The sequence below is a fragment of the Strix aluco genome, chromosome W (genome assembly GCF_031877795.1).
Source record: "Strix aluco isolate bStrAlu1 chromosome W, bStrAlu1.hap1, whole genome shotgun sequence".
Lineage (NCBI taxonomy): Eukaryota > Metazoa > Chordata > Aves > Strigiformes > Strigidae > Strix > Strix aluco.
The window spans coordinates 3,305,320-3,329,939 of record NC_133970.1 but is presented as its reverse complement, the minus strand read 5'-3'; positions in this window follow the sequence as shown (position 1 = coordinate 3,329,939).

Sequence of the window (24,620 nt, the reverse complement as noted above, 5' to 3'; positions counted from 1 at the left end):
CAGTTGCCATAGTACCATTTGATGCTAAGGACATATTTCTATAACATAGCGGCAGGTCAAAACATTTATAAGAGGATTTTTCAGAGCCAATTCAAACATAACAGTACCCTGCACATAACTGCTAAGAAGCATGAGATGCAACTCACATATGCCAGCCCCAAACTAGAATTAGGTTGAGTGATTTTGATGCAGCCATATGGTGTTAGACATGAGGTTCTATAAAAATCAAAGTAGTTTGCAACATTTAGTCTATCTCACCTGTATCTTATTTTGGGAGACAAAGAAAACAGAATTTGGACTGTGAAGCACCCCATTTTAAAACAGAAGCTTTTGCTTGTTAGATTTTGTAGAACAGTAGAACAATTAAGATAAAACAATGACCTGAAACTATTTTCCCCTTGCCCACCAATTTTTCTGTCTTAGGGAACCTGGCATCTTTCTGTGCTCCCTCCGATGCAGAAAAGAGATTTCAGAGTCCCGAAGCAGGACTTCTGCCCTCTCCACAGCTGTCTTCCAAACTAGACTGGCAATTCAGCTGCCAGGCTGAAACCAGCAAGGTTTCAATCAGAAACAGGACAAAAGCACTGTGAAAAAACTGCCCCTTTCAGGCACAGAAATAGCTTGCCCCAAAACAGAGCTTTGGAGGTAGCTGAAAGTGATACCTGTAGCTGATGCCTGCAAGCAGTTGGTGCTAATTGCTGTAAGGGGCCTCAGACAAGAACGCACCCAAGGACATAATTTTTGCAACTGTGATGGGTCCATCCCGGGGAGGGCAGAGAAACCAACAGACACCTGTGAAAGCCCCTCAGAGACCCTTCCCCAAATTTCAGTACGCTTGCACAATGTATTAACATATGCATTAGATCCTCTGGAAATAGGTGTGTACTTTTCGGGAATTACATGAATATTCATTTCTTTTATTGTATCTAATAAGTGTGCTTTTGTCTTTCGGCATGCACGTTAGGTGGAGTGATCCCCCGTGCGTCCAGCACTGCAATAAAGAATGCCTGCCTCTAAAACGTCAAACTAAGTCTTAGGGGGTTCTTTTGAGACCGAATTTACGGTAACATTTTGGTGACCCAGCTGGGACCCTGCTTCTGAATCTCGATGGATCCGTGGGATCGCAGGACCTCCAGCCGGCACGGAGGGATTCTCGGGGAGAGCCTCTAATCCCCGAACCGAAGAGCTTGGAGCAAATCCCCTAGTAAGATTAAAGGCATTCTTTTGGGATTTCTGGTTGTCTGCCTGTCAGACATGGTGAAAGCCTCACAAGGTTGAGCCAGAAGGGTACCCGAGGGGTTCAAGTCCCCTCCTGGATAAGTTCTACCAGACAAAAGTTTGGAGGATGCCTGGTCTGAAATATTGTGGGTTTGAGTCCCACCCGGTCTGAAACTGGTATAGGGGTTTAAGTCCCCTTTGGGAGAATTGTGGGTTTGAGTCCCACCCATTAGTCTTGGTAATTTTGAATTACATGCTTTGTTTACTGGATTAGGGTTTTTGAATTACATGCTGTTTACTGGATCACGGTTTCTGACTTTGTGCATTGGATTGCGGTTTTTGGCTTTGTATATGAATAAGGTTTAAATAAGTTGGGTGCAAAACAATCTAAAACTTAAAAAAAAAAATCTGAAAAAGTCTCCATTAGGATGTATTTTAAGGAACTGGAAAAAAATAGCAGAGTTCCCTTTGGGTTAATACGCTAAACTGTATATTGTAGTTCTGTGTTAGGTTATTGTTTTGTGTTGTTATTGTACCATTTTGTTTTGTGTGTTGTCATTGTACTATTTTGTTTCATGTGTTGTTATTGTGATGGGTTCTGTCCAGTCACAGAATGGAGGAATTCCAAAGGCTGGTCCTTTAGGCTGCTTATTGAAACACTGGAAAGATCTGGGGGGAGAATCATTGACCCGAAAGAAACTGATTGAATATTGTAATCATTGATGGCCCTTATATGCTTTAGATGATCAGGAGAAAAGGCTTAAGAGTGGAAGTATAAACTATAATACTGTGTTGCAACTGATGTTGCTTTGTAGATGTGAAGGAAAATGGAATGAGATGCCGTATGTGAATTTGTTCTTTGCATTGTGGTCCAGATCATTTTATGCCAGCACAAGACCCAGACTGGAATCTAAATACAGGGGCAGGCAGATTGATGAATAAACAGTATCAACAGTTGACTGCTTTGTTCGTAGGTCAGTCAGCACCAGATATAAGAAGAAAGTTACAAAAGTAGAGGGCATGTCTGGAATGTCAACATCTCAGTTAACAGAAAATGCTGCAATTTTAGCAACCACATTTGCTTAAGCACAAACCTCCTCTGGGGGAAGAGATTTCCCAAGAGGACGAAGAACAAGAGGAAATATGAGAAATAGAATCCCTCTGGGAAGGGATCAGTGTGTGATCTGCAAGAGAAAGGGACATTGGAAAAATGAATGTCCAAAGAGACAATCAGTTAATTGAATATCCCTGTCTGCACCCGTTCCAGAGGCACACTTATTTATGATTGGTACGGAAGACTCGGATTGACAGGGACCGGGGGTTGAGGAATTAAAACTCCCCAGTTGAACCCCTGGTTTCAATTAAGCTGGGGAATGAGACAGTTAAATTCCTAGTTGATACAGGGGCAACATATTCTGTACTAAATAGGTGTAAAAGACCCATGAGCAAATTCTTTGTCAGTGATTTGTGCCACAGGGTGGAAAGAAAAACAACTGTTTTTCCAGCCTTTGAAGTTTGGAATTGGGAACAGGGTGTTAACCCATCGATTCCTCTATATACCAGATTGCCCTGTGCTGCTATTAGGACAGGACATATTATGTAAACTGAATGCATAAATCACTTTTGAAAAAGGGAAAATCCCAATCCATATTCCTGAAAATAAAGCTTTGGATGCCCAAGTCTTTATGCTACAGAGGGAAGCCGAGTTACAGGAGGTACCTTGAGAAGTAGAAGATGCTGTGATTCCTATTGTATGGGCTGGAGGAGTCCTGGGAAAATCCAAAAGAGCAGAATCAGTAAGAATTAACCTTAAATCAAGATTGTTATTGATTAATTGTAATTTAGTGGGAAATAACCACTTCTCAATTTTTAGTGATCAATAAAATTTTATTAGCAAGCAGCGAGTGAGCAAAACAGCGCTGGGTGTGCCGGGAGTCTCTGCTCTACCAGGGCACACACCTGACCCGGCAGAACCGAGTCCCTTTATAGTGTAGGCTTCATCCATATTCATGATGGGCGTACCCTGAGGGGTCTGCAAAGGTGTAAACAAGTTTCCCGGGCTTTTCTCCTGGGCTTTTCTCCTGTTTTCCCGGGCTTTTCTCAGGTTTCCCTCACAGAAGGGGGGATGACTCAGCACAAGTGTTTTTGTAGTGGCTTGAAGATGGGGGCCATTTTAGCTCCCTTCTAACAACTGATTTTAACAATAGAAACTATATACATATATCTTATTTCTTATTTACATAAGAGAATTACAAAACTGTTCGGCCACAACATCCTGACTACAACTTCTTTTTCCCCTTGAGATTTGAATAACAAATACCCTATATGTTTTATTACAATTCCCCCCTTTTCTTTTAACTAATTTTGTTTTTCAAATCTCCTTAACACATCACAGACTTGTTAAATATACATGGTCCAAAAGTTAACCCAATTAATAATAACACTAGGGGCCTCATAAAATGGAGGCTTAACATCAAAACACAACTAACAATGCTTTGCCCCACTTTCTTGAGGCAAACTTGGTGAGGTAGTATCGGTTGGTGGGTTAAGGCCTGAGTATAGGCTGGGGTTGAGATTCCTCCCACAGCCCAAATGACTACTATAGTGAGGAGAGTTGGTGGGTTCATCTTCCAATTACTAGCTAATTGTACAAATGTGTCCACCATTTCTGTCTTGCGACAGGATTTGCATGCTCAGATCTTTTCCTTCCCCATGCTTTCCAGTTCTCCTTGCCACAACAATCACCTGAACTGGTTGCTTCGAGGCCTTTCTTATTTTCCCCTCTCCATACGTCTCTGCCTCCTCCGCCTACTCCATTCCTTAGAGCAGCGGGGCTTTCCATCTTCTCGGCAGCAGTCGTATTCTGTGGGGTTAGGGTCTCGTTGTCGACACCTAAACGCCTCCCAGTTCTGGGCTTTCACTTGTGGGATCGTACAGGGCACTTGGAGTATTTGGAATTTGCAAAGAGTTTGTACTATATTCACGTTATGGGGCTTAGGTTCATTGGTATGCACACACCCTTTTTCAGGATTTATCCCTTTTATAAATATAGTCCACCATTTATGGGACTCCTTTACAATTTTTCCTGTTGATACCCCCACTCGTAAGGTTTGACTGGTTAATTTTCTTTCTCTTATATAGCACTGGGCACAGTATTCCTTTGGGGAATAGCCGTGGACGCAGTGCGCCCACCAACTTTCCTCACAAGTAGTGCATTTAAAACACACAGAAGGATAACAAACACAGTTAGGGGTTTTACAAAATTCATTTAGTCCTTCTTCCTTCGCAACACTAGCTTCAGATCTCCTGATGTCTCAGCTACTTCCCAGTGATCAGGCGTTAAGGGTCCTTTCACTCTGGTAGCATGAGTCCATCCCTTTTCAGCAGTCCGGACAGCAGTCTCTGTTGTGAGTATAACAAGAAACGGTCCCTCCCAACGAGGGGTAAGAGAGGATTCTTTCCAAGTTTTTATTAACACCTTGTCTCCAGGTCTTATGGAGTGCATACAAATTTCTAATGGAGGTCTCTGTACTACCATCCCTTTTTTGCATAGTTCTTTTCTCCTATTCATGAGGTTTATTAAGTATGGTTGCAAATTGTCTTTTTCCAATACTGGGTGATCAGTGGGAAATTCCATATCATAGGGCATACCATATAGCATTTCGAACGGGGATATTCCAGTATCAGTTCGGGGCTGGGTCTGGATATTCAGAAGTGCTAGGGGTAAGCACTTAACCCAAGACATCTTTGTTTCTAACATCAATTTGGTAAGTTGTTTCTTGATTTCTCCATTCATTCTTTCTACTTTTCCTGAGCTTTGTGGATGCCAGGGAGTGTGGAATTCCCACTTGGTCCCCAGGGAAGTCAATGTCTCTCTGATTACTTTAGACACAAAGTGGGGACCCCTGTCCGAATCGATTACTTCTATATTTCCATACCTAGGGATGATGTTTTCTAAGACTATTTTTTTACCACAGTATTTGTTGTAGCTCGAGCGGTGGGAAAGGCCTCCACATAATGAGTGAGATGATCTACCAATACTAGGAGGTATTTGTACTGTCCTACTTTTGGTAGTTCTGTAAAATCGATTTGAATTCTTCCAAATGGTCTGTATGCCATATCCCGTCCCCCTTGAATCTTTTCTCTTAATTGGTGCTTATTAATTTTCTGGCACGTTAAACAGCTTTTTATTATTTCCTTAGCAACATTATAAATCTCTATGCACATGTATTTAATAGCAAACTGATCTACTAACGTTTGTACTCCCCAGTGAGTTTTAGTATGGAAATCTTTCATAACTCTCCAAGCCATTGTCTTCAGGAGAACCTTCCTCCCATCAGGTAGTTCAAGGAGCTGCCTAACCTGTCGTTTGTTTTTGGGAGCCTGGAGAGAAAGAATTCCATTTACCCTCTCTGGGTCTAATTTCTTGCTCCCTTTACTGATCCAGTGACCTAAATACTTCACCTCTTCTTCTACAAATTGCAATTTATATTTGGATACTTTTAATCCTTGGAGGCTTAAGAAATTTAACAACTTAATGTTTTCCTTTTGTACCATACTAAAGTAACACCTTCCCCCAAGTTATAATCTTTTAAGATGTGTTCGAGGGCTTGTCCAAAGAGGTTAGGGGACTCAGTAAAACCCTGAGGCAAAACTGTCCACCTCAGCTGTTGTTTCCTAAAGGTATCTGGGTCTTCCCATTCAAAAGCAAAATAATTTCTACACTCCTCTTTTAGAGGACACGTCCAAAAAGCATCTTTCAAGTCTATTACGCTATACCACTGATTTTCAGGATTCAATTGACTAAGTAAAGTATGGGGGTTTGCTACTACAGGAAATCTGGTTACAGTTCTTTTGTTGATTTCTCTTAAGTCATGCACTAATCTATAACTCCCATCTGCCTTCTTAACGGGCAATATTGGAGTATTAAAAGGTGACATACAAGGTTCTAATAGCCCCTGATTAAGGAGTCTCTCTATTTCAGGCTTTAAGCCTCTCCTGCCTTCTTGCGGCAAGGGATACTGTTTGATTCTAGTCGGGATCTCTGGGTTCCTAATGGTGACTTCGAAGGGGGTGATATCCAATCTACCCACTGTCTCTGGGGTATACCATACTTCTGGGTTAATCTTTTCTTCATCCGCCACTGTGAGGGGGCATAATCTGACTCTGAGTTCTCTTTCTTCTACTTTCAGATTAATTCCCAATTCTATAATCAGATCCTGTCCAAGTAAATTATAATCTGCTTCTGGTAATTAATAAAAATGTTCTAATCACATATTTGCATTTTGATTTAACAATCACATCATGAAGAACCGGGGCCTCAAACGGTTCACCTTTAGCCCCTATTACACTGATTTTTTCTGATGATACTTTACAGCCTGGAGGCAGAGCCTGAATGGTAGATCTTTTGGCTCCTGAGTCCACAAGGAACTCTACCTCTTGTCGCTGAGGACCCACTTTAAGTTTTATCAAGGGCTCTTTGTTCTTTGGGGTCCCCAGCACATAGAGCCCCTGACCCCACTAATCTTCAGAAAACATTTTCTCATCTTGGATTCTCCTCCGGCAAACCTTCTTCACATGTCCCTTCCTTTTGCAATAAAAACATTCCACTTCCTTCATATTCTTACGCTCCAAGTCGGAGGGATGACTGCCTCCTTTCCAGGGGCGTCTATCCTTTACAGACTTTCTCATTGCCGCTAAAGCCCCTTTTTGTCCCTCCCTTATGGCCATTGCCAACACCTTCGTGTACTGAATCCCAACTGATGCAAAAGCTGTATGGTCAGGGATCCTTTCAACAGGATAAAGCAGGCAGAACCATTCAATGAATGAAAATCTCTGATCCCAAAGAAACCATGGCCTCCAGGTAAACATCACATAAAACATCCATGTTCTGCACAGCTTTATTACATGCAGGCACTGGGGAATGCACAGAACAGTTTTCAGGCTAAAATAATGCAGTTTGCTGCATGTTTGAGCTGTTACACACTCTGCATTGCCTCCTCTCAACCTGAAACTCCTACTGGGTCTAGACATTTAGAGCAAGGGTAGTTTAAATCTACTGAGACTGTTGCCCATGTACTTCCAGATGCAATCAAATAAAGCATCTGGGCAGCTATACCACACACGCGCTGCACGGTGTTTACATAGCACATCACAAATTACAAAACTGGCAAGCTCTAGGCCATGGCCTGTGAGGAGAAAGTCTGCAAAGGGCACAGCAGCATCCTCCTCCTTTGGAAAAGACACAACATTTATGAGCTGTCTAGTCAGTGCGCTACAATTATGTCAGTTCCCCGTCTTTTGGTTAAGAAGTACAAACCAGATTAGCAGCTCCAAAAGAGTGTGGTCTGGGGGCAAATTAGCTTGAACTTGGCTCCCCAGCCCATATACCTGCCTGTATGCTAGAACCCTGATTCTGTGGGGTTTTTGTTGTTTTTTTTTTTTTCCAACTCCTGCCAATGATGTAAGAGAGCTGCCTGCTTGAAGAACAGGCAGCCAGATTAAGCTGCAGATCTGCTCACTTTTTTCCCTCTTGGACTATTGCTTTCACTCTGATAATGTTTTACTCCGATTTTCTTTATTTAAATTGATTCATCACTGCTAAGAAAAAGCTGCTGAAGCTAGCCAAGGGCTTGTATCTATCACAGTGATCTTTTGATCCTTGTCTACAGTCCTCAAAATACCAAGAGGACAGAAAGTTCTAAGCTGTCACCTTCTGATCACCAAGTCAAGCAGGCAAAGGTATACTGAATAATAAACGAGTCAGGAAGAAGTGAAACGACATTTAAATAGATCATTATCTGGGTATCCAAATTGATAACGAGAACAATACCACCACTTCAAGTAGGAATCCACCTAAACTTTCTGAGCTTCTCTCAGCAATTCCTCTCCCTTGCCAATCTTCGATCTTTTCTAGCTTCTTCCTAATATTTGCCCAAGACTTAGCCACAAACTGAGTCTTTAATAATGCCTGCCCCACAGGGGTGGCAGGATCTATTCCTGAGTACAACTGTTATTAATATTCTGCCCTCGGGGAACTGACTCTCTAATTCCTTGAATTATGATCATTCTTAAATTTGCCATGTGGGTTCGGTGGCCTGGGTCTTGATTATTCCAGTTGGGTTTTACCAACAGCCACTTCTGATCTGCTGTGGGACCCACTTGATGTTGCTGGTCCCAAAGTCTCATATCTGCCCTCCTGATCATATCTCGTTCCTCCATAGTAAATAGAATTCCTAGGATAGATTGTAATTCATCCCAGGTATATAAATTTGGCCCAAGAAACTGGTCCACCCGTTCAGCTACGCCAAGCGGGTCCTCTAATAGGTTCCCCATTTCTTTTTTAAAATCTCTCACATCTCCAGTGTTGAGGGGAACAGTGACATACCCCGCTCTCGGTTCCCCTTGTGCCCCCACTCCTGGCACAAGCATTTCTCTAAGGGGGTATAATCTCCCTTCCTTAACTTTGCTTCGGGTAACCCGCTGAGGGGGTCCGGGAGATTCAGGGTCAGAATCATTGGTTACAAGTATGAGCGGGTTAGAAGGGGGGGGGGGGGGGGCTCAGCACAGAGCCCCCTCGAGACAGTTTACTGCAGCCTGTCTCTGAGCAGAAGCCTAAACGCTAATTTGGGGCCGCTCGGTGCCCCCTGCCCCAGCCCCAACCCCCACCCCGGGGCAGCTGGGTGCTCGGGACAAGCCCTCCCGGCTGGGGAGGGGGCAGCTCTGCCCCCCCCCTCCCCCACGCTGGGCCAGGCTCCGCGACACTGCTCCAGGGCTCGGCTTGGGCACGCTGCTCGGGTCGGGCGGTGGCGCCCCGGGAACAAGCCCTGTCCCAGCTGGAGCCAGCAGCGGGAGGAGTTCAGCTGCCCCCTCCCATGGATCCAGAGGGCTTGCTTTCCCTCTGTCCCATCTTCCAGAGTGCCACTCACTCGCACTCTGGGATTATCAACCTCCTAGTGGGATATCCGGCAATTCTTCCTTGCCCCCTCCCATGGATCCAGAGGGCTTGCTTTCCCTCTGTCCCATCTTCCAGAGTGCCTTCTTTCACACACACACACGCTCCCCTTATTCGTGACTCGCTCCTTCGCAGGCTACGAGAACTGCACTACTAAAGGGTCCGCACTCGGGTGATCTCTTCGAGACCTCTCACTCATTCGCACTCTGGGATTACCAACCCCAACCGAACGGATAACTGCACAAACGCAAATACTTACTCCTCCCCGGAGTCTTCGATCGGTCTTCGTGCACAAAATTTAAGGGGTTCTGCAGATTCTTTTGCTCACTCCCGAGTCCGAATTAAAAGGGGTTCGGATATCCAACGTTTTGGCCACGAGATCCTCAGACTGGGGCTATCCGAAGATAGGGCGCCTCCCCTATCTGGGGTTTCGCACCAAAAGATCTGGATCCGAGTCACGGCACCAAATTTGTTATTGATTGTGAAGAATAGGGTGGTGATTCGTGTTAAAATATGATGACTTTGTTAAGAATTTGCCATGTACATAAGTTGAAGGAGATTTGTCATGGTTTTATTGTTGAAAGGAGTTTGGAGGTTTTTTTCCTCCGTGACAGATGCTAAGCAGGTGGAAAATTACCGGCGGGACCCCTGTCAGAAGTCCTCAGCAACACCGGATTGCGCAGGTGAAATATGATTGGAGGAATCCCTGCCAGGAGCCCCGGGAAAGTTTGAGGGACCCCGCTGCGCATGTGAAGGAGGGACTATAAAAGAGAGTGACGCAGCACCACCCGGTGCTCGTCGGTGCGGAGCGGGAAGCCCCCCCTGCCCCCCGGTGTGCCTAGTTTTTTTTGCTTGTTCTTATTGCAAATAAATTTATTAAAGATATTTTTGCCTCGGCATTTATAACAATTTGGTGACCCCGACGTGATACTTCGGGACCCGTGGAGCGTTGGTTTTCAGGGGAGGCGCCCCACCTTTTAGGTGGCCCCTGGACTCCAGTACTTCCTCGGACCGACAGTATCACGAACGGAAGGCAGTAAGAACAAGCAAAAGAAAAGCGAAATCCCCAGACGACGCTCCCCGGAGATTCCCCGCGAAGGATCCAGGCGAAGACCTCGGACTGTGAGTGACGCCTGGTGCGGGAGGGGTGATTTTCTGCCTGAGTGAGTGCGGTGTGACTGAGACGTGACAGTGTCACGAAGCGAGTGCGGAGCCCTTCTAGCCGCGTTTCCAGAGTCCCGCGAGGGGCCTGGCCGGCGAAGGGGCGAAGCGAAAGAAAGAAAGGGTTTGAAAGGACTCAGGCAAGGGTTTTCAGGATAGGCATTATCCTAGGGTTTACGGGATCAGTCTTATCTCAGGACGCCGGCAAAGACTATGGGCCAGAAAGGGAGTAAATCCCGCGGCTCGGGGAACCCACGGAGAGGTTCCCAGAGAGGGAGCGATTTGCCCGATATTTCTCAGGACAGTCCCCTGGGTTGTATGCTAAAAAAATGGTATAATTGGCCTGAAACAAAAGGAAAAAGTAAAGAAAAAATGATTCAGTATTGCATGGTCGAGTGGACCAAAGAACCTATCAAATCTGATGATTTATTTTGGCCAAAATTTGGAACTACGGACGATTTGGACATGTCAGGCATTAAATTCATATGTACGCAATAAAAAACCCTATAATCAAGAAGAATGTAACTATGCTCAGGTGTGGAGAGGTTCCCGAATAACATCAAAAATCCTATTACTAAAGAATAAAAACACTAATAAGAAAACTTTCAAAGAAAAAGAATGGGAGCCTTTAGAAAATCTTCCTCCTCCTCATGAGGGAAGCTCAGAGGATGAGGAACCAAAGCCTACCGCTCCTTCCCCTCCACCAGCTAGCAGAACCAGCAACCAAGAAAAACAGAAACAAACAACAAATAGTGGGGCAGAGGTTTGGGGAGGCGTTGGCGGCGGCGGGCGGCCCCTAGGACCGCGGCACGACCCCGCACCAGGACCCGGCCCCCCCGCGGCACCGCAGGGAGGGGGCCCGACGGCGGCTGCACCCCCGCGGGGGCTGCGCCGAGCGCTGCGGTCTGAGCGCGGTGCTGGAGGAGCCCGGCCGGGGAATAAAGCAGAGAGCGAGCAACAGATTTTACAAATACGTTCGGGGGTAGACCCGACCTCCCCGGTGGGAGAGGCTTTGCTGAAAACTCAGTTCGTGGCCAAATCGTGGGGTGATACCAGAGAGAAATTAAAGTTAGATGACTGGCAAGATCAGGGTCTGCAGGAGCTGTTGAGAGAAGTACAGAAGGTGTATGTTAGAAGGGATGAAGAAAAACAGAGAGTGAAGGCAAAAATACTTGTTGCAGCAGTCAGAGAAACTCAGCGGAGAGAGGAGAAGCCTCCGAGATCTCGCCCTAATGAATCACCTGGAGCGTTAGGTGGTGAAAAGAGAGGGACAGTAATTGGGGAAAACACATCAGCCTGCTATTATTGTGGAAAGAAGGGACATTTACAACGGAATTGTAGAAAGCGAGAGCGGGATGAAAGGATGTTTAAAGAAGAATAGGGGTGTCAGGGGCTCTATTTCCTGGGGACAAAGACATCAGAGGAGCCCTTGATAAAATTGAAATTAGGTCCCCAGGGAGAGGAGTTTGAGTTTTTAGTAGATGTGGGTGCCGAAAAATCACCTGTGAAAAACATTCTGAGGGGATGTAAAGTGAAAAAAGAAACTGCTCTAGTAATGGGAGCTAAAGGGGAACCATTTAAAGTACCAGTTGTCGGGGATGTAGAAAAATAGAATCCCAACCCCGTATCGTTATAGGGGATTTACTGTTGCTACCAGAGGCTGAAAATAACCTTCTGGGAAGAGATTTAATTACGGAGTTCAAATTAATAATAATACAAGAAAAAGAACTAAAAAATTATACATTAATGGAAAAAGACAAACAACAAATAGATCCGAAGGTCTGGTATACAAAAGGAGAGACTGGAAAACTTGAAATAAAGCCTATTAAAATTAATTTAATTGATCCGGAGACACCAATTTGGATAAAACAATACCCCATTCCCCTAAAGGGTCGAGAGGGGTTGAAACAAATAATAGATGAATTACTAAGTAAAGGCACATTGGAACCTTGTATGTCTCCACGTAATACACCTATTTTACCAGTTTTAAAATCAGACGGATCTTACAGATTGGTGCAAGATTTAAGGGCTGTGAATCAGCGAACTGTGGCTCGTTTCCCTGTGGTAGCAAACCCCTATATGCTACTTAACCAACTATCCCCTGACTATATTTGGTAAAGTAATGATTAAAACCTGGAAGGAGGAAAGCTTATCTCCTAGATGGGAAGGACCATTCCTGGTATTGTTGACTACGGAGACAGCTGTAAGAACTGCTGAAAGAGGATGGACTCATATTTCCAGGGTGAAAGGACCAGTCACAGGTGAATCAGATTGGAAGATCTAGTCAGCACCTGGAGATTTGAAGCTTCAAATACAACAAAGCTAAAATAGAACTGGACTTACCGAAACAGACAGAGCGACATCAACAGTAGTAAAGATCTTGAATCGTCCACATGAACCCTGTGTGTATGTATATATGTTAAAAAGTTGTAACACTCACAGGGTTTTTTTTCGGTTTTAGACGGTTTTGCATGAAAACATAAGTCAGTTTGTATAGTTGGACAAAGAAACCGAAAGAAAAGGGAAGTAATAGAGTGAGGGAAAAGCTGAGGGTAAGTCCAAGTGAGGGCAAGACCGGGTTGGCCTCCATTTTTGCTGTTAAGACGACACAAACCCGACCGTTGGCAGCAACCCAATGGGTCCAGGGATAAACAGAAAAATGTGCCATACTGGACCTCACGATGGCGACTGGCTTTTTCCCCTCATTTTGTGTGTTGGCCTCGTGATGGCTAAAAAGGGTCAAAACACTACCAGCTTATATGACCCCTTTGAAGAGAATGAGTTTGTTCTGTTAGCAAAAACTATAAGTAAAACTTTCAATTTAAGTCATTGCTGGGTTTGTGGGGGACCTTTGGGATTGTCAAGTTGGCTGTGGGTTTCTGTGCCGCCTTCCCCATCACAAATTGTAAGTAACTATAGTGATGTTAATAATACTACCTGGGAAGATAGTGAAAAATGGCCAGTTCAATTTCCTAACAAGGGTAAATTTTGTCTGGACCGAACTCAGAAAGGAGGAGTTGATGTGGGAGAGAGTAAGTGTCAATGGACACTTACACATAAGTTAATTAACAAAGATAGAGGTATCTATATATGGTTGTGGCTTAATGGACAAGGATGCAGCAAAGGATTCAAGGGGTTCTGGTCAGACAAAAATGAAACTGAATATGCCAAACTACGAGGAAACAGTTTTTATAATTGAACTTGCGAATGGAAAAATGACACTGGGTCCTGGTATTGTACTATACGGATAAATAACAACTTAAACGAAGTTTTCAGCCCTTTGGGTGACAAAAATACGACTTATTTTCAAACCCCAAGGACTGCAGAGGGACCATTTGCCAAAGGTACGAAGGCCAAAAAAGGCCACTATTGGATATGCGGACATACTGCCTACAAACAATTGCCAATGAACTGGTCAGGAATTTGTTATATAGGGATTATCCGACCTCTATTTTTCCTTCTTCCAGAGGCGGATGGCCCCCAATTAGGAATAAAATTAGGAAATAAGAGTATTACCTGTTGTAAGCGATCCATTGATTTCAAAATAGGTGGAACACAAAAGTGGGGGGAAAATGAGTGGCCTCCTGAGAGAATAATTAAACTCTATGGGCCTGCCACCTGGAACCCTAATGAACCAATATCAGGGGCAAGAGAACCAATTTATAATTTGAATTGTATAACTAGACTGCAAGCAGTTTTAGAAATCATTACGAATAAAACTGCTAATACTATAGATCTTTTAGCTCAACAGGCTCAACAGATGCGCACTGCAATCCTCCAACATCGCATGGTCCTGGACTACCTGCTCGCTGAAGAGGGAGGGGTATGTGGAAAACTAAATGTCTCCAATTGTTGTCTAGAAATAGATGATGTAGGAGAAGTGGTCCTTTAATTGACCACAGATATCAGAAAACTGGCTCATGTCCCTGTCCAAACATGGAGTAGCTGGAATGGCGATCTATGGTCCTGGTTACCTGGAGCTCCATGGGTAAAACAGCTTTTATTTTACTTGTTGTGTGCATTTGCTGCCCTAATGTTTATAACCATGTATGATTCCATATTTTATTAGATTGATTCATTCAGTTGTTCAAGGGATGCAAATCTCTGCAATACCAATAGATCCTGAATTAGCCAAAGGAGGAGAGGTACACCCACTAATGATAGTTAAAATAAAGAAAACAGAACACCCAAATCCCATACAATAAACCCTAGCATGTTTTGAAACCGAAACACGAATCAATTTAATAAAACAAAAGGCGAGGGATTGCGAAGAATAGGGTGGTGATTCGTGTTAAAATATGATGACTTTGTTAAGAATTTGCCATGTACATAAGTTGAAGGAGATTTGTCATGGTTTTATTGTTGAAAGGAGTTTGGAGGTTTTTTTCCTCCGTGACAGATGCTAAGCAGGTGGAAAATTACCGGCGGGACCCCTGTCAGAAGTCCTCAGCAACACCGGATTGCGCAGGTGAAATATGATTGGAGGAATCCCTGCCAGGAGCCCCGGGAAAGTTTGAGGGACCCCGCTGCGCATGTGAAGGAGGGACTATAAAAGAGAGTGACGCAGCACCACCCGGTGCTCGTCGGTGCGGAGCGGGAAGCCCCCCCTGCCCCCCGGTGTGCCTAGTTTTTTTTGCTTGTTCTTATTGCAAATAAATTTATTAAAGATATTTTCGCCTCTGCCTCGGCATTTATAACATTGATTAATTGTAATTTAGTGGGAAATAACCACTTCTCAATTTTTAGTGATCAATAAAATTTTATTAGCAAGCGGCGAGTGAGCAAAACAGCGCTGGTGTGCCGGGAGTCTCTGCTCTACCAGGGCACACACCTGACCCGGCAGAACCGAGTCCCTTTATAGTGTAGGCTTCATCCATATTCATGATGGGCGTACCCTGAGGGGTCTGCAAAGGTGTAAACAAGTTTTCGCGGGCTTTTCTCAGGTTTCGGTGGGCTTGTCTCAGGTTTCCCTCACAGAAGGGGGGATGACTCAGCACAAGTGTTTTTGTAGTGGCTTGAAGATGGGGGCCATTTTAGCTCCCTTCTAACAACTGATTTTAACAATAGAAACTATATACATATATCTTATTTCTTATTTACATAAGAGAATTACAAAACTGTTCGGCCACAACATCCTGACTACAACTTCTTTTTCCCCTTGAGATTTGAATAACAAATACCATATATGTTTTATTACAAAGATCATCCCTAGTAAGAATTAAACAGTATCCTCTAAAGCTGGAAGCTAGAAACAGATTAGTGCCAATAACTGAGAAATTCTTGAAGTACAAGTTATTAGTAGAATGTGAATCAAAATACGACACACCCATTTTTCTAGTTAAAAAGGCCAATGGTAAGTATTACTGGTTGGTCCAGAACCTGAGAGCAATAAATCAGATAACCCAGGATATTCATCCTGTAGTGGAAAACCCATACACACTGTTAACAACCCTCACTGAAGAACAGGGTTGGTTCAGTCTCAGACTTGAAAAATGCCTTTTTCTGCATTCCCCTGATACCATAAAAGTCGGTCGGAGAAGAACTCTCTAAAACCCAGAAGTCAGAGTGTTAGAAAGCAGGCATTCCTTATTTCAGCGCTGGGTGCATGGGGGATCTCTCCACCAAACATGCACACCTTAAGCCAGTGAAACCCCGACCTAAATGCAGGTATCTCATACATATTCACAAGGTCTTACAATACAAACATATGTATTCATAATGATGTGTAATTAGTCCTGGAATTTCTGTATCAACAGTCTCTTCCGTAGGCCATAAATGTATCAACATTGTCATGCTTTCCTCCATCTTATCGAAACGTGATATGATGCACATCCTTGAGCGGTGCCATCTTCCTTGGTTCTCGGTTTGATGTGTGATGCATATCCTTGAATGGGGAGTCATCCTGTGAGAAACTGTGGACTAAGGTATTGTTTATTAAGATTTATGTTAAGCTCAATGTAAAATTAGACGACAGAAACCACTCATGCAAACAACCACTGGACGCCGCCTGTGTGAGATAAGATAACTGTAATCGCTCACACAAACTGAACCAGGTACTGCTCATGCAAGATAACCACCAGATTTCCAGGAAGCGACAAGAAACAGGACAAGACAGCCCATATAAGGATATATGAGTGAAAGATCAACTATGAGACAAAGAGGGAAGACTTCTTACTTCAGCCTCAACAAATACCAGGAGGCAGGAAACGACCCCCCCTAACAACAACTGAAGCATGCGCGGAGTACCTCCACTACCTCATGAGCACGGAAGTAAAGATGTATAAAAAGGGGACTGTTTGAACTACTCAGCACGGCAGTTGGCGGAGCGCAGACTCCCCTGCCGTCCAGCGCTGTCTTTGCTCATATTCTACTTGCTATAATTAATAAAGATTGAATTATAGTCCATTGTGGTCTCAATTTATAACAATTCCTGGTGCCGTGACTCGGATAAGGAACGGTGGGCTTCTGTCCTCCGGGGAGGCGCCCCGCGGCAATCCGCGGCCCCGCGACTGACAGCCTACCTCAACCTTACCGACGAACCTAAATTCTAGAATAGTGAGCAAAGGAGAAAACCGGTAAAATCCCATAAAAATTCTGTGCACAGGAGTCCGGACGAAGACGCAGGACGCGTAAGTATATTGCGAATTTGCTCGCAGGTTTGCCGTTCGGGCGGGACTGGGTTTCCTGGAATATAACGAATGAGAGGTTCGATATACTGAACCAAGCGAGTGTGGACTCTTAAGTACTGCGTTTCCCATCTCCCGCGAGGGATTGGGCCAGGAACAAGGGGAGTGAGTGAGTGTATGTTTGTGGATATTCCAGAAGATGGGGGCGAAGGGCAGCAAGCCTTCGACTCCCATGGGAAGGGTACACACTGTACCTAAGAATACCCCTTTGGCATATATCTTAGACAATTGGAGGTATTTCCCTGGAACCCTAGGGAAAGATAAGCAGAAAATGATAGAATACTGTACTAAGATATGGGGAGGGAAGAAGATTTCTAAAAATACCTTTTGGCCAGTCTATGGGTCAGAAGAAGATTGGGTAAGACAGCAATTAAACCTCTGGGTCAATAATAAAAAAAAAACCCCTTAACCCGGAGGAGAGTCAGTATGCGGAAGTATGGATAAAAAGACCGGGAGCTAAACTTTACCCACTGAATGAAGTAAAAAACTAAACAAAAGAAAAAGCAGGAAGAGTTAGACGAAACCCTTCTAACCCCCCCTCCTTACATTCCTCCTCCTGCTCCCGTAGCCCCTCCCGAGGTCCCCAGAGCTCCCACTCCCCCACCGGAGTCGGAACAAGGGTCTTCCCCTCCTCCTAGACGCATGACTAGAAGTCAAAAAGGGGCAGCTCAGATGTATCCTCTAAGGGAAATGCCCATGGGGGGACCTCAGCCTATGATTGGATATATTTCTGTACCCCTAAACTCGGCTGACCTACGAGATTTTAAAAGAACCGAGATGGGAAACTTGATTGAGGACCCACTTGGAGTGGCAGAAAGATTAGATCAATTTTTGGGACCAAACCTTTATACTTGGGATGAGATGCAATCTATCCTTGGTCAATTATTTACTACCGAGGAAAGAGATATGATTCGACGAGCAGGAATGAGACTGTGGGATGTTCAGCATGCCCAGGGACCCCAAGCAGATATCAAATGGCCACTCCAAAGACCTAACTGGGATAATCAGGATCCGGTGCATAGAACTCATATGCAAGATCTGAGAACTATAGTAATTCAGGGGATTAGAGAAGCAGTACCCCGTGGCCAGAATATCAATAAAGCATTTAATGAAATGCAAAAGAAAGATGAGAGCCCTACTGAGTGGCTGGAACGACTGAGGAAAGTCCTTCAACTGTACTCTGGGGTAAATCCAGACGACCCTTTAGGGCAAGCGCTCCTAAAAACTCAGTTTGTAGCAAAATCATGGGAAGATATCAGAAAAAAGATTGAAAAGTTAGAAGACTGGCAAAATAGAGGGTTGGATGAATTATTGAGGGAAGCTCAGAAAGTCTACGTAAGGCGGGAAGAAGAGAGCAGCAAGCGACAAGTAAAAATGATGATAGCAGCTGTCAGAGAGGATCGCAACGGGCGGACTGGTGAACACAGATCTGCTGGAATAAAACAAGGGAACGCAGTAGTAAAGAAGGAACAGAGATGTTGTTTTTACTGTGGAAAGAAGGGACACATAAAGAAGAATTGCAGAGAAAGGATCAGAGATGAGGAAATATTGAAAGCAGAATAGGAGAGTCAGGGGCTCTATATTTTAGGGGACCGGAGTCATCATGAGCCCTTGATAAAGTTAAAAATAGGTCCCCATAAACAAGAGTTCACCTTTTTAGTAGACACAGGGGCTGAGAAATCGACTATTAGGCAAATACCTGAGGGATGTAAAGCTTCCCCTGAAAAAGTACAAGTAATAGGGACAAAAGGAGAACCCTTTAAAGTAAGCAAAATCAAAAATGTGATATTCGAAACTGAAAATAAATTTGGAATGGGTGAACTCTTGCTCGTCCCTGAAGCAGAATTTAATCTGTTGGGACGGGATTTAATTGTTGAACTACAATGTGGAAAAGTATTATTTATAGATGGGTCATCACGAATAGTGGAAGGTAAACGATTGTCCGGATATGCCATCGTTAAGTTGGAAAAAGGAGAATTTAAGACAATAGAATCAGGCCCCCTGAGTGCCAGCTGGTCAGCTCAAGCCTGTGAGCTGTATGCATTGTGGAAAGCATTAGTGTCACTGAAGGGAAAGGATGGAACTATATATACAGACTCACGCTATACGTTTGGAGTGGTACATACCTTTGGAAAAATATGGGAGGAAAGAGGATTTATTAACTCACAAGGAAAAGAATTGATACACCCGGAATTAATTCGGCGAGTTCTGGGGGCATTGAAAGTGCCGAATAAAATAGCAGTTGTACATATAAAGGGACACCAGCGAGGTACAAATTATCAAGTCAGGGGAAATAACGCAGCTGATATAGAAGCAAAACGAGTGGCAGGCAATTATAATACGATTTTGACTATACAACCAGTACCTGTTAGTAAAAATTTGAGTTTTGAGTCTGCAGAAAAGGAAAAACTAGAACAAATGGGAGCTAAGGAACGGGATAGTAAGTACGTATTACCAGATGGGAGAGAAGTCTTGCCGAAGGGCATAGCACTCGAAATATTTTCAAAAATACACAGTAAAACCCACTGGGGAACCCAGGTGTTAGTTGATCATTTCAATCAACAGTTTGCCTGTATAGGCGTATATAATATAGCAAAGACAGTCACAGCAGCCTGCGAGACCTGTCAAAAGGTTAATCGAAACAACACGAGACAAAAACCTCTTGGAGGACGTTCCCCAGCATACAGACCTTTCTCACACATACAAGTGGATTTTACTGAACTACCCAGAGTAGGGCGTTACAAATATTTATTAGTAATGGTGGATCATTTAACACATTATGTTGAGGCTTTTCCTACCTCCAAGGCAACTGCTAACCAGGTTACTAAGGTATTACTTGAACACATTATACCTAGATATGGAGTACCTGATGTAATCGACTCAGACAGAGGAACACATTTTGTGTCAAAAATTGTTAGAGATCTAGCAGAAAACCTGGGAATTAAGTGGGAATACCATACGCCATGGCATCCACAAAGTTCGGGAAAAGTTGAAAGGATGAATGGAGAAATCAAAACTATTTTGACTAAATTAATGATAGAAACCAAACTATCATGGATCAAGTGCCTACCCATGGCACTATTAATACTCAGAACCAGACCCCGAGCAGATATAGGAATATCAGCGTTTGAGATGGTATATGGAATGTCCTATAGAATTGAAAGTCCACAAACAAATGTTTTAATTCGAGATCGTGTAATTAATGAATATGTTTCACAATTAGCAGAGCATCGTAACAAACTTTGGGAACATGGGCTGATTGTGCAACGACCTCCATTGGACTTAAAAATTCACACTTTCAAACCGGGGGACTGGATATTAGTTAAAACATGGAAAGAAGAAACCCTAAAACCCAATTGGGAGGGACCTTATCTTGTTTTGCTTACAACAGAAACAGCTGTCCGGACTGCTGAGCGTGGATGGACTCATGCCAGTCGCGTTAAAGGCCCAGTGACAAGACCCCACTGGAAAGTAATCAGTACTCCAGGTGACACCAAGATAACCCTGAAAAGATAAAGTAATGATAAAAACTTTGCTTGATCATTTTGTCGCATTACCTTTTGGTATAAAGTGTGTATTGTTGTTTATATTCGCAATAATTATTTCTCTCTTCGTATATTATATATGGAAGCATACAAAATGTACTAAAGGAAATTGTTAAACTCATGCAACCACACAATATTGAATATAGAAAATATGTTGATATAAACACTCTAGATATACGAATTAAGTATAATAATTTGAACCGCAATTGTTATCCGTTTGCTTGTTCCAAGTGTATGGTATGCCAGGATAAATGGTGGACTCACTGTGAATGTGGATACCCTTCAATAGGGGTTTGCACACAGTGTTGGAAAATCCAAAGAACTCTCACTGAGTGAAAATCAAAGCAATTAGAGTCTAAACAAGAAATTATTTAAGAATCCCATGAGTGGTGGGAAATTTTTACCAAAGGAATAAACCCTCAATATTATTGTTACTATTCCAACGAACCAATCCCCTTTGTAACTGAAATCTTGGCTATAAAGTGTAAGAAGGGAAGTACCAACTGTGCCTTGCCTCATCCCATTAGTTAAAGCTGTAAAGTGGGAAGCCTATATATAAACAGGCAGAAAGCCCAAAACAGCTGTTCTCCTGAAGAATTCCCTTGCTGCCGAGAAGATGGTACACCCCGTGGCTCGAAGCAACCGAGTCGACGGGCGAGGCAGAGGAGGAACAAACTGTGGAGAAAAGAATCAGAACAATGGGACACAAAAGCAACAATGGCCAAACTTCCCCAGGGATGATAAAAATATACTTAAATTGGCAAAATTGACAGACACCTTTTTTTCTGGTGTACCGCTAGTTTTGTTATTGATAATAACCCAAGCAAATGGAAACCCCCATGAACCAATGCTCTGGAAACTATATAACTTACAGGAATCTAGACTAATACAAAATCAGACCTCTCCGGGAAATTGGAATTTTACTGTCCAATTAGTCTCAATGATTCCGGTCGATATCCAGAGAGGCTGGGAGGCGACGGAAGCCAACTCCAAAGCCTTCTATGTGTGTCCAGCTTCCAATCCTGGAAAGAGTTATTGCAACTATCCAGGCCATTTTTATTGCGGTTATTGGGGTTGCGAGACAATAGCCTCAGACTGGCCAACAAAAGGAGACAAATATATAAGTATCACTTGGGGACCTCCAGGTTGCATTCCACCACAACATGGATCTGACGGCTCCGGGGTCTGGGGATCTGTAAGGGGGGTGAAATCATCTCCATCAGAATGCGACAGAATAGAAATTGAAGTTAAACAACCAGAAGATGACACATGGTTAATTGGCCGTACCTGGGGAATTAGATATTGGGAACCTGGAGCAGATAGAGGAAGCTTTTTCAAAATAATAAAAGAAAGGATACCCCACGATCCTTTACCAGTAGGACCAAATCCGGTCCTGAATCCACCCACTTTCTCTAAAAAAAGGTTGTCCCCGTGAACATCGCAACCCCTTCCCCAGACTCCTTCTTGAAAACAGCTAATGGTACCATGACTGAATTCTCCTTATCCAGGGATTTAAAGTTGTTAGAATCCAAAGACCCTTTATGGAATCTAATGCAAGCCTCTTATCGTACCCTTAATGAAAGCAAACCAAATTTAACTGAAGAATGCTGGTTATGTTATAATATTAGACCACCATATTTTGAGGCAATTGGAAAACCAGGAAGGATTCGATGGTCTAACGGTTCAAACCCACGAGAATGTCCATGGGATGGCCGGAGGAATCATATGCAAGGAATTACTATTCAATTAGTAACGGGTCAAGGAAAGTGTATAGGTACAGTGCCCGAAAAGTATCAGCCTTTATGCAACCGAACAGTCACTAATACCAATATAGAGAAACACAAAAATCAAAAGGACAAATGGGCTATCCCGACACCAGGAGCTAAATGGGTTTGTTCAGACATCGGAATAACGCCTTGTCTATCTCTAAATGTGTTTGATCAATCTCAGTTTTGCGTGCAGGTAATTATTGTTCCTCGTCTAATCTATCACACCTCGGAAGAAATATTGCATCACTTTGAGGGAGACCGGAATAGACAAAAACGAGAACCAATTACAGCGGTAACCCTAGCTACACTACTGATAGCGGGTGGAGTTGGAGCAGGCACAGGTATAGCCTCTCTAGTACAAGGTCAGGAATTACAAGGTTTGCAAATGGCTGTAGATGAGGATTTAGCGAAAATAGAACAATCTATCCAAAATTTAGCCACTTCAGTAAAGTCTTTATCAGAAGTAGTACTACAAAATAGAAGAGGATTAGACCTATTATTTTTGAAGGAAGGAGGGTTATGTGTAGCTCTCAGTGAAGAATGTTGTTCTTTTGCTGACCATACGGGAGTCGTCCAAGACACCATGTCCGAACTTCGGAAAAGGTTAGACCAACGTAGAAAGGATCGTGAAGCGGGCAGGTCATGGTATGAAAACTGGTTTAATGTTTCACTTTGGCTAACCACTTTGTTGTCGGCTTTAGCAGGACCGCTTATTATGTTGATCCTGGGACTTATATTTGGGCCTTGTATATTACGCTATATTTTTCATTTTATTAAAGAACGGTTTGACACAGCTAAATTGCTTATTTTAACCTCGAGAGTAGAATATGAAAGTGTATCTAATAATGAAGATGAAAATTATTGTGAATGTATTATACCATGCGAAAATCATTATTGTGAGTGCTATAATAAATGTCGAAATTGTGAAAAAGAAATTGTTTACAAGAATGAAGATGAAAGTAGCACCTAATAAACAATAGGATAAAAAGAAAAAGGGGGGATTGTGAGAAACTGTGGACTAAGGTATTGTTTATTAAGATTTATGTTAAGCTCAATGTAAAATTAGACGACAGAAACCACTCATGCAAACAACCACTGGACGCCGCCTGTGTGAGATAAGATAACTGTAATCGCTCACACAAACTGAACCAGATACTGCTCATGCAAGATAACCACCAGATTTCCAGGAAGCGACAAGAAACAGGACAAGACAGCCCATATAAGGATATATGAGTGAAAGATCAACTATGAGACAAAGAGGGAAGACTTCTTACTTCAGCCTCAACAAATACCAGGAGGCAGGAAACGACCCCCCCTAACAACAACTGAAGCATGCGCGGAGTACCTCCACTACCTCATGAGCACGGAAGTAAAGATGTATAAAAAGGGGACTGTTTGAACTACTCAGCACGGCAGTTGGCGGAGCGCAGACTCCCCTGCCGTCCAGCGCTGTCTTTGCTCATATTCTACTTGCTATAATTAATAAAGATTGAATTATAGTCCATTGTGGTCTCAATTTATAACAATCCTTTGGGTTGCAAATCACAGGTGTCCTCCATCTCCAGGTGTCAGAGGCCCCAGTCCTTTGTCCTTGTTTTACAATTCAGAAATGCCTTGCTTTTACAGCTCAGAGATGCCTTGCTTTTACAGCTTAAAGGAATTTTAGTTTAAAGTATAATTTAAGTTTACTATAGCTAACTATTTTACAGTTATGCTTAACTTTCTTAATATACCTATATCACCCCTGTGGCAGATGCATCCGCCCAGTGAAAACAGAGCTTCATGGCTGCTGAAACGTGGCAGTTTCTGGCTGTCTTTGTTTTCAAGGTCTCGCGGTAGCTGAGACCTTTGACCAATGGGAGCCGCTATTGACTACAGGTCAGATTCGGTCTGGGTATAAATGGAGTCCCCTGGGGGAGCCATTTTGAGCTCGTCCTCTGGAGCTGCACGCTGCGGTCAGGACTCTCCCCTTGGGTTCGGGACACCACCTAGGGAAACTCCTCGAGGTACTTTGGGTCGGGACGCTGCCCTGAGCAGGTCCTCGAGGTTGAGAGCCCTCACTTTCCAGGTGAGTGATAGAGCGTTTTGGGTTGTCGTTAAACCCTAGGTAGTGAAGCTGTGTTTACGTTTGGGGTTGTCGTTAAACCCCTGGGGTGTGAGGCTTTGTTTTACGTTTGGGGTTCCGTTAAACCCCAGGAAGTGAAGTTTGCGTTTGGGGTTGTCGTTAAACCCCTGGGGAGTGGGGCTTTGTGAAGTATTTCGGGTTATTGTTAAACCCCAGAAAGTT